This window comes from Macaca fascicularis, chromosome 1 (assembly GCF_037993035.2).
Source record: "Macaca fascicularis isolate 582-1 chromosome 1, T2T-MFA8v1.1".
NCBI lineage: Eukaryota > Metazoa > Chordata > Mammalia > Primates > Cercopithecidae > Macaca > Macaca fascicularis.
In genome coordinates, this window is record NC_088375.1 from 188858896 (window position 1) to 188871132 (window position 12237).

At 39.6% G+C, this 12237-nt stretch overlaps 1 protein-coding gene and 1 pseudogene across 13 annotated transcripts in view; one reads left to right on the plus strand and one right to left on the minus strand.

Moving 5' to 3' along the window:
* Positions 1 to 12237, minus strand: part of MAST2 (microtubule associated serine/threonine kinase 2) — a 257201-nt gene that overhangs the window by 202604 nt on the left and 42360 nt on the right. The window lies entirely within an intron of this gene.
* Positions 1374 to 1968, plus strand: LOC102141090 (translation machinery-associated protein 16 pseudogene; annotated as a pseudogene).

Here is a 12237-nt window from a genome sequence, read left to right on the forward strand (position 1 = left end):
TTCCACGATCCTCCAGGAGTACTCACAGGACCCTGCATATAATCAGCATATGGAAAAGGTACATGAGGCAAAGTCTGGAAAAGACCAAGCACAAGCTTCTCAGAGTTCGCTCCCAGTGAAGCCACATAAGACACACTTATTTCTTCTAGCAACGCCTGGTAACTATATCCATGAAATGTTGTCTACTGGGAAAGCTCAACAAAGACTCAGTGTTCAAAGTTTTGTTTTGTTTTTTTTTTTCTTTTTGAGACGGAGTCTTGCTCTGTCACCCAGGCTGGAGTGCAGTGGCACGATCTTGGCTCGCTGCAAGCTCCACCTCCTGGGTTCATGCCATTCTCCTGCCTCAGCCTCCCGAGTAGCTGGGACTACAGGCACCTGCCACCATGCCTGGCTAATTTTTTTGTATTTTTTTTAGTAGGGACAGGGTTTCACCGTGTTTGCCAGGATGGTCTTGATCTCCTGACCTCATGATCCGCCCACCTCGGCCTCCCAAAGTGCTGGGATTACAGGTGTGAGCCACTGCGCCCAGCCATTCAAAGTTTTTAATGGAGCTGCTCACACAGGCACCCTCTTGCCTATTACATACCAAAATTTCAGACTCCCAGAAGGAAGGTAAATGTTCAGCATAAATCACATTGTTTGCACAGTAAGTCATTCTTATCATTCAAGGAAATTTTGATCATTGTAGGAAACTATTTACCATTCAAGTTTCCAGATACCAGCCAAGAGTCGACCTTCCGCACAAGCCCTTCTAAGGATAGCCCTTCTAAGACTGCTATATTAATGGTTTATTGCACACTACTACTATTTCTTAACATTCCTATCTCTTAAGGCCACCAGTCTACACATGCTGAAACCAGCCTTGTTCCCTATACATTCTATAGATAAGACATATCGCAAAAATGAAGAATGACAACTCACTCAATGTTCCTGAGAAAATAAAGAAGAACATACGTTAAACTAGGAATAGGGTCTAGTAAATACTAGTTCTCTATTGCAACTAATTAGCACTAATAATTATATTGTCTGCATGATAGAATGTACCAGTAGCACTCCTTTTCAATCTTTGCTCAGCACTATAAATATACCAGTGCAAAGCAACACATGACAATAATGGCCTAATTAAAAGACTAGTACTGGCCGGGCATGGTGGCTCACACCCTTTGGGAAGCTGAGGTGGGGAGATGGCTTGAACCCAGGAGTTCGAGACCAGCCTGGGCAATATGGCAAAACTTCATCTTAAAAAAAAAAAGAGAAAGGGAGGCCCAACATGGGATTTGGCCCGGGTACTCATGTGAGCTGCTGCTCTTGTGGTTGGTGAGACTGCCTGGGTCTAGGGTGCGGAGCTCCTCCGTGGCCGCAAGGACGTCACCATGCCTAAAGCACCAAAGGGAAAAAGTGCAGGACGGGAAAAAAAAAAGTCATTCATCCATATAGTAGAAAAGCAGTTCAAATTATGACAAAGGCCCACAAACAAGAAAAAAAGGAAAAATTGAAGAATGAAAAGGCCTTGTGTTTCAATCTTATTGGTGAAAAACTGCAATGGTTTCAAAATCATCTTGATCCCCCCCAAAAAAAGATATTCAAACAAAGATGCCTGTGAACTAACTGAAAGGTACTTAAATAAATTTAGCAGTGAGCTGGAGCAGATTGAGCAACAGGCAGGGGAGGCGGCACTGTTCCCAGGACACCATCATCAAGCAGACAATGGAGCGGGAGGGACAGCAGTATGAAGGATATGGCCTTGAGAATCCAGACATTCTAAATGCAAGTAATCTGAAAACATTTAGGGAATGAGACTTTGATCTGAAGAAACTGCCAAACATTAAAATGAGAAAAATCTACACTGACGCAATTTCCAAGAAGTGCAAGAGGAAAACTATTATAATTGTAGACCAAGATTTAGGGGAATTGGAACTAAACGATGAATCAAATGACTCAGATGAGGAAATGACTGCAGTAGCCTAACGGTCTTCACTTGAATTCAAAATGAATAATTTGAGAGCTTCAAATTGCATTCATTGATTATGGTACATAATCATCAAGATACAAGAATTTGATGTTGGCATTCTCTTATACGATGAGAGTTTCATTTGCAGTTTCAAAAATGGTGTTAAGATTTTTTTTTTTTAAAAGACGGAGTCTTGCACTGTCACCTGGGCTGGAGTGCAGTGGTAACATCTCGACTCACTGCAACCTCCACCTGCCAGGTTCAAGCAATTCTCCTGCCTAAGCCTCCCAGGTTGCTGGGATTACAGGCACCCACCACCACACCCAACTAATTTGTTTTGTGTTTTTTTAGTAGAGACAGCATTTCACCATGTTGGCCAGGCTGGTCTTGAACTTCTGACCTCGTGATTCACCCGCCTCAGACTCCCAAAGTGCTGGAATTACAGGCGTGACCCACCACACCCGGCCTATGACATTTACTTTAAAATGAAGATTGCTTTTCATTTACATTAAGTTGCTAAAATAGATAGATATGATCTGCAAAAGTTGTTTAATCTTTTTCATCTGAATTTCAGGCCGGGAGGGAGCCATATAACTAAGGACAGAAAATGTTTTGTTTTTCTTGTATATTTACAATCACCTAATTTCACATTTTGTGAAATGGACAGTAACCTGTTTCCTAAAAGATTCCTGTGGGTACTTTTTGGGCTGTGATAATAGCAAAATTGTCTTTCAGTAATAATGTCAAATTAATCCTTCTTTTAAACATTAAACCTATTTTCCTTTCTTTACAACATAAGGGAAAATGTGATAAGAAATTTGTATACACTGGTGGATTATAGACTATTATTTATCTTTTGAACCAGAGTTAAATGGTTAAAAAAAAATCCGTGATGATTGTTATTATCTCCCACAATTAATTTATCTTTTGAAATGGGGATAAACAGGCTGGACTTGGTGGCTCATGCCTGTAATCCCAGCACTTTAGGAGGCCAAGGTGGGCAGATCACGAGGTCAGGAGATCAAGACCATCCTGGCTAACACAGTGAAACCCCATCTCTACTAAAAATACAAAAACTTAGCCAGGCATGGTGAGGGGGCGCCTGTAGTCCCAGCTACTCAGGAGGCTGAGGTGGGAGAATGGTGTGAACCTGAGAGGCGGAGCTTGCAGTGAGCCAGATCACACCACTGCACTCCAGCCTGGGCAACGGAGTGAGACTCCATCTCAAAAAAAGAAAAAGAGGATAAAGAATTTCAGTTTAGCTCCTTTTAACTGTATATTATTTTTTGTTTTTTTATTGTGAAAAGTGATAGGTTTTACTTGTGGAGAGAGAACTAAAGATTAGAGAACCAGTGATTTTAATTATGTTACTATTTCCTCTAAGAGACAAATTAAATTGACATACAATTCAGTATTTTCAGTATCATGAAAAACATGAATGTTGTACAATGTTCTCCCTCAAAAAACTTGTTAAATGCAAGTATCCTTAATATGTTTTTAAAAGAGCACAATGCAGGTGTATTTGAGTCTTTTCAAGAAAATAATAAAAACATGAATGCTGTATTAGGTTAATTGGATATCAACTAAGTCTTGTTAACAATTTAAAGTATCATAACTTTTTTTAACCTCTGAAAATTAAAAATAAAATTTATTTCTGCAATTTCAAAAAAGGAAAAGGAAAAAAACAAAAAGACTAGCTCTGACAATTTTTGTACAAGAGTAAAAACAAAACCTGTACTTATAACTTTTTACTGGTGGTTTAATAATGCCATTCTCCTTGACATACATGACACCTTACCAAACACTTGCATAAACATTCTCCCATGTATTCTAACCATCAACAAATTCAGTAAGAGCTCTTTCTGTAACCTCAACTGCTATGGTATGAATGTTCCCCAAAATCCACGTGCTGGAAATGTAATTCCCAATGCGACAGTGGTGGGAGGTTGGGCCTTTTGAGAGGTGTTTAGGTCGTGAAAGCTCTGTTCTCATGAATGGATTAACGTCACTATAAAAAGTGCTTGCAGGAATGGATTTCTTCTCTACTGCCCTTCCACTTTCTGCCATGTGAGGAAACAGCAAGAAAGCCCTCACCAGATGCTGGTACCTTGATCTTGGGCCTCTGAGCCCCTAGAACTCTAAGAAATAAATCTTGGTTCCTTATAAATTACCCAGTTTCGAGTATTCTGTCATAGCAGCAGAAAATGGACTAACACACCAATCAACCAACCAATTTATCTAAAAATTTTTTTTATTTTAAATGCCTTTTAAAATTTTAGAGGTTTGGCAGGTGCAGTGGCTCACAACTGTAATCCCGACAGTTTGAAGTCCGAGGCAGGAGGATTGCCTGAGTCCAGGGGCTTAAGACCAAACTGGCAAACACTGTAAAGTCCCATCTCTACAAAAAGTTTAAAAATAAAAATTAAGCTGGGAGCAGTGGCTCACATCTATAATTCCAGCACTTTGGGAGACTGAGGCGGGTGGATCACTTGAGGCCAGGAGTTTGGGACCAGCCTGACCAACATGGTGAAACACCATCTCTACTAAAAATACTAAAAATTAGCTGGGCGTGGTGGCAGGCACCTGTAATCCCAGCTACTCAGGAAACTGAGGCAGGAGAATCACTTGACCCGGGAGTCGGAGGTTGTAGTGAGCCAAGATTGCGTCATTGCCCTCCAACTTGGGCAACAAGAGTGAAACTCCATCTCAAATAAATAAATAAATAAATAAAAGTTTTAAAATAAGCAAATAAAAATAAAAATTAGCCAGGTATGGTGGCCCACGCCTGTAGTCCCAGCTACTCAGGAGGCTGAGGCAGGAGAATCACTTCAGCCTAGGAAGTTAACGCTGCGGTGAGCCAAGGCTGCACCACTGCACTCCAGCCTGGGTGACAGAGCAAGACCCTGTCTCAAAAACAAAAACCAAAACAAAAAAGTAAGGCTGTCTATAATTTTTGTAAGACAAATTCAAGATAAGAAAAAAAAATTTAGACATCACTATTTTTAAGGTATCCTAAATTCTTTACAAATTAACACAAAAGAGAGGATAAAAAATGCTTAACAATTCAAGATGAAATTCAGCTCTGAATTTGTTCAAAGTAATTAATGCATTCTTTTACTTCTCTCTTAAGGATGCTCTTGAGAGTAAGCTAAGACCGCTAATATACTGCTCAAGTTTCATGAAATTTCACAACTTTTATTTTAAAACCTCTTAACATTACTCGTATACCTTTGAAAAGACACTAGATGGCATTAGAAACAAGTTCTTCTTACAAAAAGAAAAACCAAGAGTGAAAAGGACAGCAATTCTCAAGTGAATGCACTTTATCTAAACTCCTACAGTTCTTAACCAAGTTGAATACTTCACTAACATTATCTATCCTTTCACATGTAATTTTTTCATGCTCCCCTACATTCCTTTTCTCCGTACTCTCTCCCATGGTGATTTAATCCACAGCTTCCAAGTCCACATCTATAGCCCTAAACTGCTATGCTTTACTCTGGACATATAACTCTTGAAAGGATACCTAAAAAGTAGATATCCACATGCAAAAAAATAAACTCTTACCTCACACTGAATATAAAAACTGACTCAAAATGGGTCAATGAAGTAAATCTCTTTAAGAGGTAAAACCATAAAATTCATAGAAAAAAACCTAGAAATAAATCATGACCTTGGAGCTGGCAAAGGATTCTTAGATATGAAACCAAAAGCATAAGCAGCAACAGAAAAACACAGATAAGTTGGACTTCATCAAGGGCATTTTTAAACTTCAAAGGACATTATCAACAAACTAAAAAGATAACAAGAATGGGAGAAAATATTTGGAAATCATAAAACTAAGGGTCTAATATCCAGAATATATAACAAACTTAAAACTCAACAACAACAAAAATTCAATTACAAATGGGCAAAAGACTTGTACAGACATTTTTCCAAAGAAGATATATAAATGGTCAAAAAACACACGAAAAGATGCTCAACATCATTAGTCATCACAGAACTACAAATCAAAACCACAATGAAGTACCACTTCATACTCACCAGGATAGTATAATTAAACAATAATTTTTTAAATGGAATATAACAAGTTGACAAAGATATAGAGAAATTGAAACCTTCGGTACACTGCTAGAGGAACTGTAAAATGGAAAGCTATTACGGAGAAGTTTGGTAATTCCTCAAAAAGTTAAATTACCATATTTCTTTGCGATTCCACCTCAGGTATATCCCCCATAGAATTGAAGACAAGTACACAAGTACATGTATAGTTCATAGCAGCACTATTCACAGTATCCAAAAGGTGGAAACAGCCCAGTGTCCATCAATGGATAAAAAGTTGTGTTGGACACATACAATGAGATATTATTCAACCAAAAAAAGGAATAAAGTACCAATATATGCTAGAATGTGGATGAACATCCAAACATTATGCTAAATGAAATAAACCAGATACAGAAGGTCACATATGTATAATACTATTTATATAAAATATCCAGAATAGAGAACTCCATAGAGACAAAATGCAAATTGCATGGAAGGGGAGTGGGGAGAAAGGGCTTAATGGATAAGAGGTTTAAATCTAAAGTAACAGACGGGTTTTGCAACTAGATAGAGGTGGCAGTTGTATTGTGAAAAACAGATCTGCCAGTACTAAATGCCACTGAATTGTTCACTTTAAAATGGTTGATTTTGTTACGTAAATTTCATATCAATAATTTTAAAAGGATATGTACACCAGATTACCTGTCATCATCTGAGAATCATACTCATTAATTTCCTCCCCAAAACCTGTTCCTTTTCCTGTATTCTCAATTTCAGATAAAAGTACCAGCCAGGTACAGTGGCTCATTCCTATAATCCCAGTCAGTACTTAGGGAGGCCAAAGCAGGTGGATCGCTTGAGCCTGGGAGTTCGACACAGAAGAATACAATGATCACCTCGTGGCAATCAAGCAGACCATCTGGAGACAAAAACTCCTTATCTGAAAAATCAAAAAGTAATTAGACTTCTCTATTATATAAAGCCAGCGTCTGGTACCAGGCTTCTTTCCCAAAAATGTATACATAACTAGAATTTCTATACATCTCCAGGATGCATGCATGTCAAAACTCATTTTGCAACCCTTGCTGACATCAAGGCACCCAAAGTCTACAAATGTAATAATTTATCATGGCCTACATAACTAATAGGATCCAAATTACCCTAAGGCTCTGCTTTAAAGTCCATAAATACCCCTAAGGAAAATCCACCGCAACACAGTCCTCTCTTGCTGAATGAAGCACTGTACTGCACTCTGCTGCAGCATTCTATCTAATAAAACTTTCCTTTCTAAACCTATACTGCTGTCAGTAAATTCTTTTACAACCAGTGAGCCAACCACTCTCCACTGCTGGGGTTCTGACACCTCGCCCAGCAGAGACTAGCCTGCACAACATAGCCAAATCCTGTCTCTACAAAAAAGTCAAAAAATTAGCCAGGCATGGTGGTACGCATCTGTGGTCCCAGCTATATATATAAGGAATATATATATTTCTTACCATATCACGGTAATTATATATATACAGAAGAAATATACACATATGTTAAGAAATATATACAATATTTCTTACTGTATCACAGATACTAATAACTACTTGAAGTACCAAGGCATAAAAAGAAAAAAAAAATACACAATTTTGTTCATATTGTTAAATGAAAAACCTGAGACAAGTTAAATTTAATGACTTAATTGAACAAAAAACAGATTTGCCAGGTGCGGTGGCTCACCCCTGTAATTCCAGCACTCTGGGAGGCAGAGGCGGAGACTGGAGGATTGCTTGAGCCCAGAAGTTTGAGACCAGCCTGGGCAGCACAGGGAGCCCCCACCCCCAACCCCCATTACAAATAATAAGAAAAAAAAACTGTGGTCCCAGCTACTGGGAAAGGTGAGGGAGGGAGCAGCCTGAGGCAGAAGCATCACTCAAGCCCAGGAGGTCCAGGCTGCAGTGAGCCATGTCATTGCACTCCACCCTGGGTGACTAAGCAAGTCCCTGTCTCAAAAAAATAGAGAGATTAATGAACCAGTTAGCATTCAGTATCAAATGCAGTTCAGAATGCTCCATCCCCCAATACATGTAGGCTATATTTACGGCCAGAGAAACAAATGACATACAGAAGTAGCCTGATGGGCTGCAGTTCAGGTGTTTGCCTTATTTGAACATGCTTTGGCAATATTCAGCCTATATGATTGGTTGAAAATTTGGCTGCTATGCTTGACTGAGACTCAGCTACTTGTTACAGGAGTATACTCTCAGGTTAGGTTGCAGGTAGTTTATATATTAAATTAGGTTATAGTTCACTATGTAGGGAGGTAGCTTTTGGCTGCCTCTAAATTTAACTACAAATCCGGCATTATGCTATTTTAAATGGATTGTCTCATTTCATCCTGAAAACTCCATGAGGAAAGTCTTAACATTATTTTGATTTTAAAGATGAGAAAATAGAGGCTTAAAGAAGTTTAGTGACTTGTAGAGCGTCATATGATTACTAAGTGGCAGGAGTAAGACCTGGAACACAGGTGTACAGCCTGAGTTTGTATTTACTTCTGTAAAGTATAAGGCATTCACAATGATTTCATTCAAATATATTTTCTTGAGTAGAAATGAAAAAAGTACAAATTAATGGGTAAACCCACAGGAGTTGTATGCAAAGAACATTCATTATGACTTCTAGATTTCTACCTCCAAAGGTAGAAGGTAGTGATATGTATTAAAATCCAAACAGACAACAAAATCTGTTAATAACTCTTTAACACAAGTATCACTCATCATTCCACCCCTTTGTAGACACTTCAATTTGTCCTCATCCCATTAAAAATAAATACTTATGGGCAAACTTTTTCTTTCTGATAAAAGTCAATTTTTTTCCTTTTATAGGTCAAGCTTTTTTTACTCCAAGAAACCTTTGCCCCACCTAAAATCACAAAAACCCGTTTTCCTCTACACATTTTATGATTTAAGCTCTTACATTTGGTCAGTTACCCATTTCAAGTTAATTTTTGTACAGCATGAGGTAAGTATCAAGGTTGATATTTTTATGTGAATTGTTTCAACATCACTTGTTATAAAGACTACCTTTTCTCCCATTAAATTGCCTTGGCAAATTTGTCTATTTGATTCCAGTGATCTATATATCTATCCTTATACCAATAATCACACTGACCTGACTACTGTACGTTTATAAAGTCATAACATAAGTTTGATTCTGGTCTTCTTTTTAATATTGTTTTGGTTATTCTAGGTCCTTTACATTTCAATATACATTTGAAATCAGCTTGATATTTTCTGAAAAATACTACCTGGGTTTCGATCGGGATTGCATTACATCTATAGCTTAACGGAGAAAATTTACATCTTCATGATATGAGTCTTCCTAGACTGGGCACCAGGTGGTTCATGCCTGTAAACCAGCATTTTGGCAGGCCAGGGCAAGAGGATGGCTTGAGTACAGGAGTCCAAGACCAGCCTGGGCAATATGGCAAAACCCCCAATATGGCAAAACCCCAAAACCCCCATCTCTACAAAAAATACAAAAATTAGCCAGACGTGGCTGGGTGGTGGCTCACGCCTGTAATATTAGCACTTTGGGAGGCCGAGGCAGGCAGATCACAGGGTCAGAAATTCGAGACCAGCCTGGCCAACATGGTGAAACCCCGTTTCTACTAAAAACATAAAAAATCAGCCGGGCATGGTGGCAGGCACCTGTAATCCCAGCTACTCGGGAGGCTGAGGCAGGAGAATCACTTGAACCCGGGAGGCGGAGGTTGCGGTGAGCTGAGACCACGCGACTGCACTCTAGCCTGGGCAACAGAGCAAGACTCCGTCTCAAAAAAAAAAAAAAATCTGTGATAGTGCCTGTAGTCCCAGCTACTCCAGAGGCTGAGGTGGGAGGATCACTGGAGCCCAGGAGGCAGAGGTCACAGTGAGCCAAGATCACACCCCTACACTCCAGCCTGGATGACAGAGTAAGGCCCTGTCACAAAGGAAAAAAAAAAGGAAAGATATGGGTCTTCCAATACACAAAAATATTTTATCTCTCCATTTATTTAGGTCTTCTTTAATTTGTCTCAGTAATGTTTTGTAGTTTTCAATGTACTGGTCTTCCAAATGGTTTCTGAAATTTATCTTCAAGTAGTTCATTTTTTTTTTTTTTTTTTTTTTGAGACGGAGTCTGGCTCTGTCGCCCAGGCTGGAGTGCAGTGGCCGGATCTCAGCTCACTGCAAGCTCCGCCTCCCGGGTTCACGCCATTCTCCTGCCTCAGCCTCCCGAGTAGCTGGGACTACAGGCGCCCGCCACCTCGCCCGGCTATTTTTTTGTATTTTTTAGTAGAGACGGGGTTTCACCGTGTTAGCCAGGATGGTCTCGATCTCCTGACCTCGTGATCCGCCCGTCTCGGCCTCCCAAAGTGCTGGGATTACAGGCTTGAGCCACCGCGCCCGGCCAAGTAGTTCATATTTTTAAACTATTGCAAACAGTCTTGATTTTTTAAGTTTTGATTTCTAGTTATTCATTGTTAGTATAGAAGGATACAATAGATTTCCACATTTTTTGTATATAAATGTTTGTGTAAAACACTGATAAGAAAATGAAAATGTAAGTCACAGGGAGAATACGTTTAGAAGGCATATAGTTGATATATAACTTGTATCCAGAATATACAAAGAATTCCTGAAACTCAAGACAAAAAAAAACAATTTTTTAAATCGACAAAAGGTTTGAACAGACATTTCATCACAGAATATATATATATATGAAAATAGCTGACTGGGCGCAGTGGCTCACGCCTGTAATCCCAGCATTTTGGGAAGCCAAGGCAGGTGGATCACCTAAGGTCAGGAGTTCAAGAAGAGCCTGGCCAACATGGCAACACCCCGTCTCCATTAAAAATACAAAAATTAGCCAGGCATGGTGGTGCACGCCTGTAATCCCAGCTGCTCAGGAGGCTAAGGCAAAAGAATTGCTTGAACCCGGGAGGCGGAGGTTGCAGTGAGCCAAGATCATGCCACTGCGCTCCAGCTTGGGAAACAGACCGAGACTCCATCTCAAAAAAAAAAAAAAAAAAAAGGGCCTGTATATATAAAAAAAAGGGCCTATATATATATAAAAAAAAGGGCCTAAATATATAAAAAAAATTGGCAAATGAGCACACAAAAATATGTTCAATCTCATTAGTCATTAGAGAAATGCAAATTAAAACCACAATGAGAAACTCCTACACATCCACTAGTATGGCCAAAATTTTTAAAATGATAGCTGGGCATGGTGGCTCATGCCTGTAATCCCAGCACTTCGGGAGGCTGAGGTGGGTGGATCACCTGAGGTTAGGAGTTCGAGACAAGCCTGACCAACATGGCGAAACCCCATCTCTGCTAAAAATACGAAAATTAGCTGGGCATGGTGGCATGCGCCTGTAATCTCAGCTACTTGGGAGGTTGAGGGAGGAGAATGGCTTGAACCCGGGAGGCAGAGGTTGCAATGAGCCGAGATTGTGCCATTGCACTTCAGCCTGGGCAACAAGAGTGAAACTCCATCTCAAAAAAAAAAAACAGATGATAATACCTGGTACTGATAAGATGTGGAGCAACTGCTGGTGGAAACGCAAAAATGGTATAGCCACTTTAGAAAACAGGTTGGCAGTTTCTTATAAAGACAAATTTACACTGGTAAATAAACATTCCACCAGTCTCATTCCTAGGTATTTACCCAAGAGAAATAAAAGCATATTCTATACCAAAAAAAAAAAAAAAAAAAACTTATATGAACTTTCATAGCAGCTCTCTGCTTAACAGGCAAAAACTGGAAACAACCCATATGGTCATTAACTAGGGAATGGAAAAGTCTGTACACCCATGCCAATGGAACCCTTTTCAGCAATAAAGAGGAACAAACTACTGACACTCAAAACAACATGGATGAATCTCAGAAGGAGATTCTGAGATTGAGAAAAAACACAAAAGACTACATACTGTATTGATTCCATTTCTATGAAATTCTGGAAAAGGCAAAACTGCAGTGACAAAAAGCACATCAGTAGTTGCCAAAGGCTGGGCCTGGGGAGAGAGAACAGACAGCAAAGGGACACAAGCGAACATGGGGTGGCAGACATATTCTATACCAGGTCCATGGCCTGTTTGGGACCAGGCCACATGGCAAGAGATGAGCTGCATGAGGGTGAGCATTACCGCCTGAACTCCATCTCCTGTCAGATCAGCAGCGCAGCATTAGATTCTCATAGGGGCACGAAC